The 12,612-nt window shown below is 45.2% G+C and overlaps 1 long non-coding RNA gene across 1 annotated transcript; it reads right to left on the reverse strand.

Moving 5' to 3' along the window:
- Window positions 1–10,235: 10,235 nt before the first annotated feature.
- Window positions 10,236–10,887, reverse strand: LOC119896869. Its single transcript, XR_005443300.1, has 2 exons — window positions 10,838–10,887; window positions 10,236–10,312 (listed from the first exon to the last, which is right to left on the reverse strand). It is a non-coding gene; the product is annotated as an uncharacterized LOC119896869 (long non-coding RNA).
- Between the last annotated feature and the right edge of the window lie 1,725 nt (window positions 10,888–12,612).

Here is a 12,612-nt window from a genome sequence, read left to right on the forward strand (position 1 = left end):
AGACATTTTATTGATTATTGATGTATTTTTGGACGTTTGAAGTTAAGATACCGCTCACTGCAGTTGAGTGGAGAAAACGTGTCTCAAACTCGCAGAAGTTTGAAATCTGAGTTTAAGTAAAACTTACAAAGAAGTAGAGAGTAAAATTCAATAACCATATTAATAAACATGAGTAAATTACGTGAGGTTTGCTAGTAAAATAAACTTATATCTTCAAATAAAGTTTACTTGATGATTGATTGCCCTTGTAGAATTTACTTTCAATTTCTAAGTGCAAAAACTTTCCTAGGTTTTCTCAAGTAAATAATACTCCATTTTTTTCAGTGCAGTAAAAACAACTAAGCCATCAAAATCCAACACATCAATGTTGTCAGCATTTATGCAGTAACAAGCTGCAAGTGATGCACTGGACGTCAATTGACACGTGTAAATGTCCACTCGCAGTTGTAGAAACTGAGGCTAAAGCGGTTTCTCAGCATACTCTTATTTAATTGTGTCTGTGAATTTAGATTGGTATTATTAAAGCTGCTCTAATCAATAAAATAGATCAAAAACAGAGAAACATCATTCAGCTTTGCAGTAAATCCATTTTTTGTTTGTTTTTTCCCACATAGGCTTGAGATCAAACCTACGCCCTTGGTCCGTAAGTCATTGTTTGCTAACACATTCACCAAAAAGACATTATAAGGTGATACTATGTCAATGTTGTGTTTACTGCTTACTGCCCTGCCTACAAGTGGCAAAAAAATCAATAAAGGCAGATATACAGTCATAATAAAAATGGGATATACACTAGCATTGTTGCACAGTGCAGTCTATAATGTGTCACCAAAGGAGTGCTGGTTCATTTTCATTTCATGGCACATGAGCAATCAGGATTGTTATACTGTAAACTGTCTATAGCAGGGGTTTTCACAGTCTGAGACTGCAGGCCTCTCCTCAGACAAAGCTTGGTGCCCCGTGCCCCCTGCCACATCTTTAGTTTACTTGGTAAGTTTCGCTCAATTCCTTTATGCCTATGGGATCATGATTGTCATTTGATCCCATAGACACTCAACATTTGAGTCAAAATAGCCTTATATTGCTGTTTGATGTAACTTCTGACTACACCAAATAGTTTTAAAAAGGTCTGCCATGAGGCATTTATTAGTTTCTGACTTATGAACTTACTTAAAAACTACTATATTTCTGCATTCTCAAACATGTAGGCTATTCTATGTGATCTCCTTTTGATAAGTAATGCAATAATTAATATTGTTTCACTTCCATTCACTGAGCCTCCCCTCTTTGGGAAGCCCGCCTCACACTGAAAACTCCTGGTCTATAGTATTTACTATTATAGCTAAATGTATTAGAAGCTTAATGGTCTTGTGGCCATATACCAGTTGTGTACACATCAGCAGTAAACCATATAAATAGTAGAGTCAGATTTGTTTATTGCAACTAGCTCTGACCTCTTCTTGGATGAGGTTAAAGGCATCATAGTGTGAAATAGAGCCAGTTCTGAGAGGATATTTCAGTTTGACAACTGGGCTGAATATAGCCCACAGTGTTGGGATACTGGAGGAGAGTGACAGGTAAATTGACTGTTGGATGATTAATTTTCCCTGGCAAAGGTCCAGATCTTCCTTGAGTGTCACTGGTAAGGAGTTTTTATGACAGCAGTGGATGACTTTTAATTGCTTCATTTTCATCTCCGCCTCGCTCACTAAAATGCAATAGATTAAAAGATAAAATAAATATATAAAAACTCAAAAAACCTCATCAAACTACTGACTGTATATGGTAAGAGAGGGCAGCTTTTAATGTTTGGAGGATTGCAGGGAAAAAGTCATTACGAATTTGTATATATTTTGGTACAAACCTTCACATTTATGCATTTATGTTTTTTTTAACAAAAATAGTGATTACAATGTAGGTGTTATACATTAGCTAATGAATTAACAGCTTGTGTTCTCTACTACAAGTCCAATGCATTTTCAAAGTTTTGAAAGATTATGTCCACCCCCCCCATGTGCCTCAAAGTTGTTTAGTCCACTGCCTACCTTCTTCAGACCCTTACCAATGTTCTAAAAATAATTTTTTTATTGTCCACTCCAACAGTGACATGAAAGATTCGACCTTGGCTTAACCTATTTATTATAAATACTTTTATGGGCTGAGAAAAGGCTTCTCCTTCTTAAGCTAGATAAATAAATTTGACCCCACTTGGATCAGCTGGAAAATCCAAAACTGAGCTCATGAAAAGTAGATTTTTTTTAGACATGATTAGACAGATTACATGTGTTCTCACAGGACACAACACTACAAACAAATCAATCCACAACATCACCACAAACATCTTCTCAGTGGAGAGGAAAAAGAGTGAAGGAGGTAGAGAAGGAAAGAGAAAAAATGTGATTACAGAGCCTGCCAATTTATAGTATAAATCCAAACAAGGTTTTTGAGATAAAATACAAAGACATATGCAAGCAAGGGGAATCTGTTTTTGTATTTTTGTATTTGATCAAATAATGTACAATTTATTATTAAATATTGGAGGGGAAGGAGACTACAGTGAAAAAGGACAATTAAGGGAGTAAAATGAGTGAAGCGAGGAGAGTGCAGAAGAGAGAGCTGGAAAGGTAAAGAGAAAGATGACAAGTGAATAAAAGAGGATGAGAAAGATTAAAGAAGAAAAATTTAGGAGAGTAAGAAGAGGGACACATGAAGAAGAACAGGCCGAAAAGATACAATGGCTCTTTCCAAGAAACGTAAATGTCATTTTACATGATTAAAGAATTTCCATTTGTACGTCCAGATCAAGACAATACAATGGTCCACTGCACCCTTTTGTAATTCCTCTTTTTCAGCAGAACATCAACAGACCAAAATGCATAAAGCCTCTCTGATTATCCATGCTGGTTTGCCCTCTGTCAACACATTTTTTAAGGAGGTAAATTTAGCCAAATTTTACATGTGCTGTGACCAAATGTGACATTTACTTAGCACTGTGGGCAACTACTTTGGTACAGTGCCACGGTCGAATCTGCATCCCTGTCCATTGATGCTTCCAATCAAACTGTGGACTTGTAAAACTGCTGCTAATGGTAGTAAGATACATGATGGCAGCAAATCTGTGGCAACAAAACTGCTTGATTTTGCTGAATTGAAAGGAGGAACAGCTGGTGGTTATCCAAAAATGTAATCTACCTAAGCTGGTAATCCCCCAATTTTATCAGTCGACCTGCCCTGTAATTTATGACAGTTACTGTTACTGAGGCAACTAGGTAGGGCTAGTTCATCAAGGTTTTCAGCTAGTGAACAGGATGGTGTATCGGTCAGGACACAGGAATGAAGACGAGGAGATGTAATTTCTTCCTTCAACTGTATTGAGCTCCAGCAGTACTCATCAGAACATTCCAATATCCATCTTTGTCATTATAGTCCGTATAAACCAAATAAATCACCATTAGGTACTTGAATTACTATGCAACGTGAATAATAAATCCACATACAATTTGTAATTAAATCATCCAACATAAACATCTCAAAACATTGCTATTCCCCTTTAAACATAAGTTTACAATTACAGAAATGTGGATATTACTCCTTGGAAAGACATAAGGAGCTTCACGTAGCTCACTGACCAGTTTACATCATAGATTGCATTGAAAGGGGTTCACATAAGGAGCAATGGCGACACCCTCTGGCTAGCCGAGGCTACTACACAATAGCGTCTGCACATGGTCTAATAAACACGATACGAACACTCCCTACTTCAATGTTATAGGTGTCACTGCGTAACTTAGACATCAGAAGGCTCACACCAGGTAACTTATTATTTCCTGCAGCGTTTTACAGCATGAACATTGTGCTAACATTAGAAATCTCACTCACCACGCTGGCCACATGTGAATGCATGTTAACTCTACAATACAGAAACAAACACAACAAAGTTGCAGTCACTTACTTTTCGTCATTAACTCAACACATGGCATATTGGAAGCTGGATCATTCAGGAGGAAATAAACATGCTAATCGTCACAGGTACGTGGGCTAAACTATGCTCGTTGAACTTCAAAAGGTTTCCGTTCCCACTATAGCCAACACACTAGCTACACACTTCCCCTACCGTAACCACAGAAGAAGAGTCTTAAAGCGGCAGGCACCCAGAAATGTCAGAGCCTTTTATACAGCTGCCCCCAAATGTGCAATGCACATTTGCTTCCAATAAAAGGCTTATCAGTCAGGTTGAGGGGGACTCACAGAGGCGTCGTCCTCTTCGGACGGGAGAGCCGGCAACATCACTAACCGAGCTACCGGTCGGGTGTACACATGTCCTTTGATGTCCACATCAGCAGATCTAATACACCCATCGTCACTGCGGTGAATCTTGGTTACATGCCCAATGGGCCACAGGGCTCGAGGCAGCTGTGGGTCCACCAACATGACAACGGCCTTGTCCAATAGTTCAGGAGAAGAGGAGTGCCATTTCTGACTGGTCTGCAGCCCAGGGAGGTATTCTCTGATGAATCTGGACCAGAATTGGTCAGCGAGAACTTGTGAATGCCGCCAACGTCTGCGGCTCAGGAGCTCCGTCTCAGGATAGACCACTTGGGGGAGGGATCCATCAGGCCGCCCCATAAGCAGACTATTGGGTGTCACAGGGTCGAGATCTGCAATGTCGGCGGATACATAACCCAATGGTTTGGAGTTGAGAATTGCCTCAACTTCCAGGAGAACTGTGAGAAGGACGTCTTCATGAACAGGTTGGGCCCCCACACAGGTGTAGAGTGCAGACTTGACGGAGCGGATCTATCTCTCCCACACTCCGCCAAAGTGTGGAGCTGCTGGGGGGTTGAACTGGAACTTAATCCCCTGACGTGCAAGTCGTTTCCTCAAGGTTGGCTCCATACTGGCGAAACCCTCTCTAAGCTCCCGTTCTCCCCCTTTGAAATTGGTCCCCTGGTCCGACCACAACTCTGCAGGTGTCCCTCTTCTGGCAATGAACCGTCTTAGGGCCATCAAGTAAGCGTCCGCATCCATATTTCTGAGGAGATCCAGGTGTACCGCCCTGGTTGTTAGACACTTAAATATTATCCCCCAGCGTTTCTCTTGGCGTCTGCCCACCTTCACCAACATGGGCCCGAAACAATCCACACCGGTGGAGTGGAAGGCTGGTTTGTGTAATCGAAGACGAGCAGTGGGAAGGTCCGCCATTCTGGGAATGGAAGGCTGAGCTCTCCAGCGCTGACATTCCGCACAGGAACGCTGGTGTCTGCGAATTGCCTCCCTTCCATGGATTATCCAGAATGACCGCCGCAACTCTGCAAAGACTCGCTCTGGACCAGGATGGTGCAGGTCGCCATCATACCTTTGGATAAGCAAGCGTGTAACTGGGTGTGAGGCATCCAGGACAACAGCGTGCAATGTCACGTCGTCTTCCAAACGTCGGAGCCGACCTCCTACCCTTATGAGGCCCGTGGATTTATCTAACTCCGGAGCCAAGGTAAGTAATCGACTTCCAGAGGAGACGGATTTCCCTGCTGCCAGGAGTTTGTAGTCCTCTGGAAATGACTGTTGTTGGGCTCGCTGGAGAACGATCATCTCTGCCTGTTGATACTGTTCAGCATTAGGCGGAGGACTGGAAGGCGTTTGTCCTTGGATTTCTTGAGCGGTGGCATCCATGAGCTCCTGCCAGGTGCGGTACACCTTGTCATCCTGGCTGATAGACGTCGGTGAGGTAACTGTTACTCCACAGAAGGTAGCCTTCCGGAGTTCCGCTTTGTCCTCAAGTGGCTCAGTGCGGGGCCTTTCTGGCCAGGTGTCTGGGTTCTGGAGAAGAAAGGGAGGTCCTTGTGACCATCGGTTGGGATCTGTAAGGGCTTCCAGGGTCTTCCCTCTCGTCAGATCATCAGCAGGATTGTTTGCCGAGTCCACATAGCGCCAGGTGCACGTCCCTGTTAACTCCTGTATCTCAGCTATTCTGGCGCCTACAAAGACCTTGTAGCGGCAAGACTGGGAGTGCAGCCAAGTTAGCACTGTAGTGGAGTCTGACCACAACACAGTACGATCCACTGTCAAGGTAAGTTCCCTCTCAAGGACACGAGCTAGCTGCGCTGCAACCAGAGCTCCACAGAGCTCCAGGCGTGGGATGGAATGCAGACGTCTTGGAGCTACTCGGGAACGAGCTAGGATGAAGGAAAGGTGGATCTGGCCTTCCTTGTCCTCAGTTCTCATGTAGGCTACAGCTCCATAAGCTTGTTCAGAGGCGTCTGCGAAGATGTTCCTCAAGGTTGGCGTCCGCAGGCGCATATGCACGCGGAAAGGTAAGAAGAGGTAAGGACTGAAGTTCAGCCTCCCAGCTGGACCAGGCTTGCAGGAGTTCGGCAGGTAAGTTAGAGTCATCCCAACCTCGCTTCTTATCCCACAGCTGCCTAATGATGAGCTTTGCTCGGGTGGAGAAAGGTAACATGTAACCCAAGGGATCATATTGAGTAGCTAGGACTCGGTAAATGTTCCTCAAGGTTGGTGCCTCGTAGGCCACAGGCCTATGTTTGTAGCCCAAGGAGTCTGTTGCCCAATTCCAGCTGAGACCAAGTGTTGACTCCAGAGGGTTGGACTTATCTTGTGCCAGCCACAGGTCCAGGCTCTCTGATCTGGCCTCTTGAGGCAAATGGCCCAGGACGCTTGGATCGTTGCAGGCCCATTGACGCAACTCGAAGCCCGCAGCAGTCAGAATATCCCTCTGCCGATCCACCAGCAGCTTGGCTTCACCTGGTGTACACACACTCTGCAGGCAGTTATCGACGTAAAAGCAGTTCTCAACAGAGAATCTCAGGTTGTCATCAGGCTGGCAGTGGTCAACAACACGACGCTGCAGGGCGTATGTTGCACAGCAGGGGCTGCAGGTGGCGCCAAAAGGCAAAACTTGCCACTCAAATGTTCTTGGGGACTCTTCCACCTTCAGGTCCTGCCACAGGAACCTTAGGAGAGGACGATCTTCAGGGATGAGACGGACTTGATGGAACATCCCCTTGATGTCGCCACTAACAGCTATGGGATGTTCACGAAATCTCACTAGGACCCCCAGCAACGGGGCACCGAGGGTAGGCCAGGTAGCAGGTACTGGTTCAAGGTCTGTCCGAGGTATGGGTGTGAGCAATTAAAGACAAGGCGGTTCTTTCCGTTGTGGCTGACGAGGTGATGTGAGATGTACCAGCCTTCTTTGGTGGAGGTCTCCTCAATGACTTCCCGCACAGCACCTGCTTCAATCAGCTTCTGCATTTCCATCTTGTAGGCGTCCGCCAGTTTGGGGTCTTTCAAGAGACGCCTCTCAGTACTTCGGTGAGTGCAAAGGGGGCATGCTTGCATGGCGCAGCAATGGTGTGGCGTACCTGAGAATTCCATCTACCTTAGTGCGGACAGTCTTGGCTTCAAGCAATGCTACAGCCTGCTGATCCTGCTTTGACCGAGTCACTTCTCTCTCATGTCGGTAAGGTACGGTGTCTACTTGCCAGAGCCTCTCAACATGCTTATAAAGCTCCTCCATTGGTGGCGTAGATGAAGTGAACAGACACTGCGCAGGTTGGATGGGCCGCCCCATGAATGGGGTGGGGCCTTGAAGAGTCCACCCAAGCCTGGTGTGAACTGCAGCTGGGCCACCCGGTGGACCAAGCCTGACAGGCTCGACAGGTGTTATCAGCTGAGGGTTGTCGGAACCTACCAGGAGTGTTGGTTGACCGTCTCTTAAGGCACGTAGGGGGATGCCACTCAGGTGTTTGTATTTCCGCTGCAGGCGGTCGATAGGGTAAGTATGGTGCGCTAAGCTGAGGTGGCCAGCTGTGAAGGCATCATTGATCTTGTAGCTAGTCCGAGGGTTTGCAGCTGGTGAGACTCGGAAAGACACTGTGTGTCCATGGAGTATCTGGATGTCTTGACGGACTGTACGCAGAGGAAGAGCTTCAGGAGTGCCCTTTATGCCAAGAAACTTAGTGGCTGCTGGCAACAACATAGTCCTCTCTGACCCATCATCGAGGATTGCAAAGGTGTCGAGTGTCCGGTCCTCATAATGAACAAGCACAGGGATGACCTTTAACATGACTCGATTACCAGCTCCAGGTCTGTCCAGGTAAAGTGAGTCAGAGGCAGAGCTTGTTAAGCAGCTCTCTTCTTTAACTGCTACATCTTTATTGCCCCTCTCTGCTCTTGTATTTATCTCGTGGAGAGCCAGTAGATGTTTTCCCTGACAGATGTTGCAGGGTTTCTTCAATGTGCACTGGGCTGCTTGATGAGCACGTGCACAGCGCCAGCACCGCTTGTTAACCCGTATCCACTCTCTAAGCTGGTCTTTGGATAGGTTGGAGACTGCACTGCACTGACTGAGATAATGCTCCGTGCTCTCACAGTAGGCACAGTAGGCTTTACTCTTGGCCCCTTTCTTTGCTGAATTCTCTTTGTGGGACAGAGACGCATTCTGCAGACTCACCGGCTCCATGTAGGACGGTCACCGTTTGTCTTGCAGGCCGACCATCAGCCTTCACATTCTGCCTTTCCTTAATGCTACGTCCAGTAGCCTGACTGTCGAAACCCTGACACCACGATTCATAGCGAAGCCATTCTGCCAAATCCTGCAGAGTGTGGGTAACCCCTAACTGCTTGAACTGATGACGACGGAAATCAGCTCGCTGTTCGGGAGGGAGCTTACTCAGCAGACGAGCAACATGTGAGCCACAGTTCAGTTCAATTTCCCCTTCAGGACCCAAAGTCTGCAACAAGCCCACTAACGATTGTATCTGGAGAGAGAACCTTTGGAATGCCACCGTATCTCCACGCTTGACTTCAGGGGTTTCTAGAATGCTTGCTATCTTCTTTAAGGCGAGCTGATGGGGCTGACCAAATTTATCATGGAGGGCTGCCATAGTGTCACTATATGGGGTTGGTGAGTTTAGATATGCATCTGCTATAAGCTTAGCTTCCTCCAGCCTTAGATGATCCACAAGTATTTGATACTTGAAGAGTTCTGTAGCATTAGATGGGAGTAGGTTCTCTAGAGCTATGCGAAGCCGGGCAAACTCACTGGGATCCGGGTGAATGAACTTTGGGATTGTGGGTTGGGGCCCTCGATACACTTGTTCTCTCCCTGGTAGCTGCATAGACTGATTAGGTGGCGGCATGCCATGTACGGCTCCAGTGGCTGCTAATTGATGGTAGGCTTCTGCAGGCGCTGATTGCATTAACAGTGCATGGGTTGGGGCTGGGTGTGTGAGCAGCTGAGGGGGTCGTGCAGAGGGGTATGGTGATTTACCTCGGTCAGGAGCAGGAGTAGGATGCTGAGGAGGCTGCTGTGTCAGCGGTGGAGGCTTACAAGGCGTACATACTCTAGCTTCAGGGGGGAAGTAGAGCCAGCTACTGTCTAGCCCTTGTTCCTCAATCCCGAGGTTGCCCATGCCTCTCGACAGGTTCTCATCAGGTTCAGGCCAGGGTGGCGGATCAGGCCAGTCCTCCACCTCCATTTCCTTTGAGTGTGCTGCAACAGGGTAATTCCTTGAGGCTACAGCACCGGGTTGTAGAGATTTGGGGTTACTGTAGTTCGAGGCTGGGCTGTTCAATTGGGCCAGGTCTGCTCTCAGTGAACGGGCCACCTCCATTAGCTCTTTCATCTCGTGCCGTGCTTCATTAAGTTCCTTTATACCTGTCTGGAAGGCCTGTTGTGTTTGGAGCAGCTTAGCGTTCTCCTCTCGAATAGCTCTAATTTCCTCCTGGAAACGAGACTCCAGTGCTGGGCTCTGCTGGGATGAGGGTGTTTGTGCAGGCAGGATAAACCCATCTAAATCTCTCCTCTGGCTGTGGGCTGGGGCTAGCTGAGGAATCTCAAGGTGAGCAGCATTCTCAGTGAAGCCACCAGAGTGAGAGTGGGTTGTCTGAAAGGGGGTCATCTGGCCTGGACCCGCCCGGGTGAGGAACATTGTCCCATCCAAGGTAGGGGATGGCAGGGCCCACTGCAACTGATCTCGTTGACTATATCCCATATAGTCCACTTCAAAGTCTTGAAGTCTGGTGGGTCGACGTATTTGCCGTTTAGGTCTCACATCAGGATACATCTCTTCATCTGACTCCATCCTGAATACTACTGATCCGGCTCGAAGGACCAATGTTACTGAGGCAACTAGGTAGGGCTAGTTCATCAAGGTTTTCAGCTAGTGAACAGGATGGTGTATCGGTCAGGACACAGGAACGAAGACAAGGAGATGTAATTTCTTCCTTCAACTGTATTGAGCTCCAGCAGTACTCATCAGAACATTCCAATATCCATCTTTGTCATTATAGTCTGTATAAACCAAATAAATCACCATTAGGTACTTGAATTACTATGCAACGTGAATAATAAATCCACATACATTATGTAATTAAATCATCCAACATACACATCTCAAAACATTGCTATTCCCCTTTAAACATAAGTTTACAATTACAGAAATGTGGATATTACTCCTTGGAAAGACATAAGGAGCTTCACGTAGCTCACTGACCAGTTTACATCATAGATTGCATTGAAAGGGGTTCACATAAGGAGCAATGGCGACACCCTCTGGCTAGCTGAGGCTACTACACAGTAGCGTCTGCACATGGTCTAATAAACACGACACGAACACTCCCTACTTCAATGTTATAGGTGTCACTGCGTAACTTAGACATCAGAAGGCTCACACCAGGTAACTTATTATTTCCTGCAGCGTTTTACAGCATGAACATTGTGCTAACATTAGAAATCTCACTCACCACGCTGGCCACATGTGAATGCATGTTAACTCTACAATACAGAAACAAACACAACAAAGTTGCAGTCACTTACTTTTCGTCATTAACTCAACACGTGGCATATTGGAAGCTGGATCATTCAGGAGGAAATATCGTCACAGGTACGTGGGCTAAACTATGCTCGTTGAACTTCAAAAGGTTTCCGTTCCCACTATAGCCAACACACTAGCTACACACTTCCCCTACCGTAACCACAGAAGGAGAGTCTTAAAGCGGCAGGCACCCAGAAATGTCAGAGCCTTTTATACAGTTACCATAGTTAAAAATACATGAAACTGGAATTGTCCCCCTTTTTTTATTTCAGAAACAATAACATTGGATATTTTAATGATATATTGACCCCCAAAGTGGGAATTTCAGGAATCTGGTCACTTTATATATGTATTCTCCTGTGGATGGTCATATTGCTTTGGGAGTGTTTGACCTATTCTATCGTTTAGGTATGAGAACGTGATGGAACAGTTGGATGAACAGATGACAGTGGCCTCACCTAACCTGAGCATGAAGACATGAGGGCTGGAGGCTTTTTATGAACACGGCCTAACATCTCCAGCCTGCTTGTCATGTCTGTCACCATAATCCAAGCCCCTTAAGTGACGGTAAGGCTTTAATTACAAAACTTGTTCATTAACACATTCTACTTCGCATGCATGCCAGTCAACTGTGTGAAGTATTTTGGGATGTCAAAATGTGTGTGTGCGTCAGTGTTCTGTCACTCTCTCGTTATTGCTGTGATCCATGTGGCTTGCTGTTTGCAGTCATACCACTCACGGTTGCAGACACAGACAGATGCTGAAGTAGAAGCGTGCCTTTCATTATATTTTTCTACTGCACTTTTATTTCCTTTATTCAATTTTGGGCTACAGTATATTGCACTGGAACTGCCCTGAAACTGTACTTTAACTGTTCACTTGTCTATGTCTTCATGTGTCTATTTAAAGAGGTTTAATTCTTTTTATTCAATTTTAATTTCTTTTTATAATTGCATTATTGGACTTTTATAGCTTATGTAATGCACATTTATCTCCTATTTAAAATGTGTTATATTAATGCCTTGCTTTCCTTGCATGCTTACAATGTTTTCAGTGATCTGCTGCTGTGTGTCTGGCTGCTTTAAAAAAAATAATGCGAAATGAAGACTGTATTCAAGAGTCAGTTTTACCACATTTGATTCAATGTTAATTGAGCAGTAAATTGAGCAGGAAAGAGACCGTGGTTGATTTTTCTGAAAGGCATTTCCTGCCCTCCTGACATCAGATTTAATTTCCATGTTGTTGGCTAACAACCTGTAATTTGTTTGTATATGGAAAAGATAAAAACCTTTGTTTCTAAGTCATAGTGGAATATGTGCTGCTAAATACAACTGGCAATAGATACCACATTATGACTTATACAGCCAGAACTCCTATTTTGATGAAATAAACCTCTGTCTGAATGTTTGATAACACACTTAATATACCCTTTCCTGGATATGTTAGCAATGGGGAAGACACTACACTTCATCTCTACCTGCAATGAACATCATACGACAATGAAAAGCAAAGTAAAGCTCACAGCATGGCGCTAGTTCATGTGTCTGAGCTTGGACTGGCAGAGTAATGGTTTGTTATTATTACAGTGCTTGTCTGAGCAGTGTCCTCCTAGACGGCTGATAAGAATGAAGGATGGCACAAAGAGATGTTAGCCCTATGCAACTGAATGGAGCTGAGCTTGCCTGCTAATTTACATCCTTTTGGTTTATTCTCCATGCAGAGGACACCTGGACAATGACGACCAGAGGCTTAGCAAGATTATTGTACCAAGTGTTTG

Source organism: Micropterus salmoides, unplaced genomic scaffold, assembly GCF_014851395.1.
Source record: "Micropterus salmoides isolate LMB-PRFRI ecotype aquatic unplaced genomic scaffold, ASM1485139v1 Ms_hic_scaffold_11, whole genome shotgun sequence".
Taxonomy (NCBI): Eukaryota; Metazoa; Chordata; class Actinopteri; order Centrarchiformes; family Centrarchidae; genus Micropterus; species Micropterus salmoides.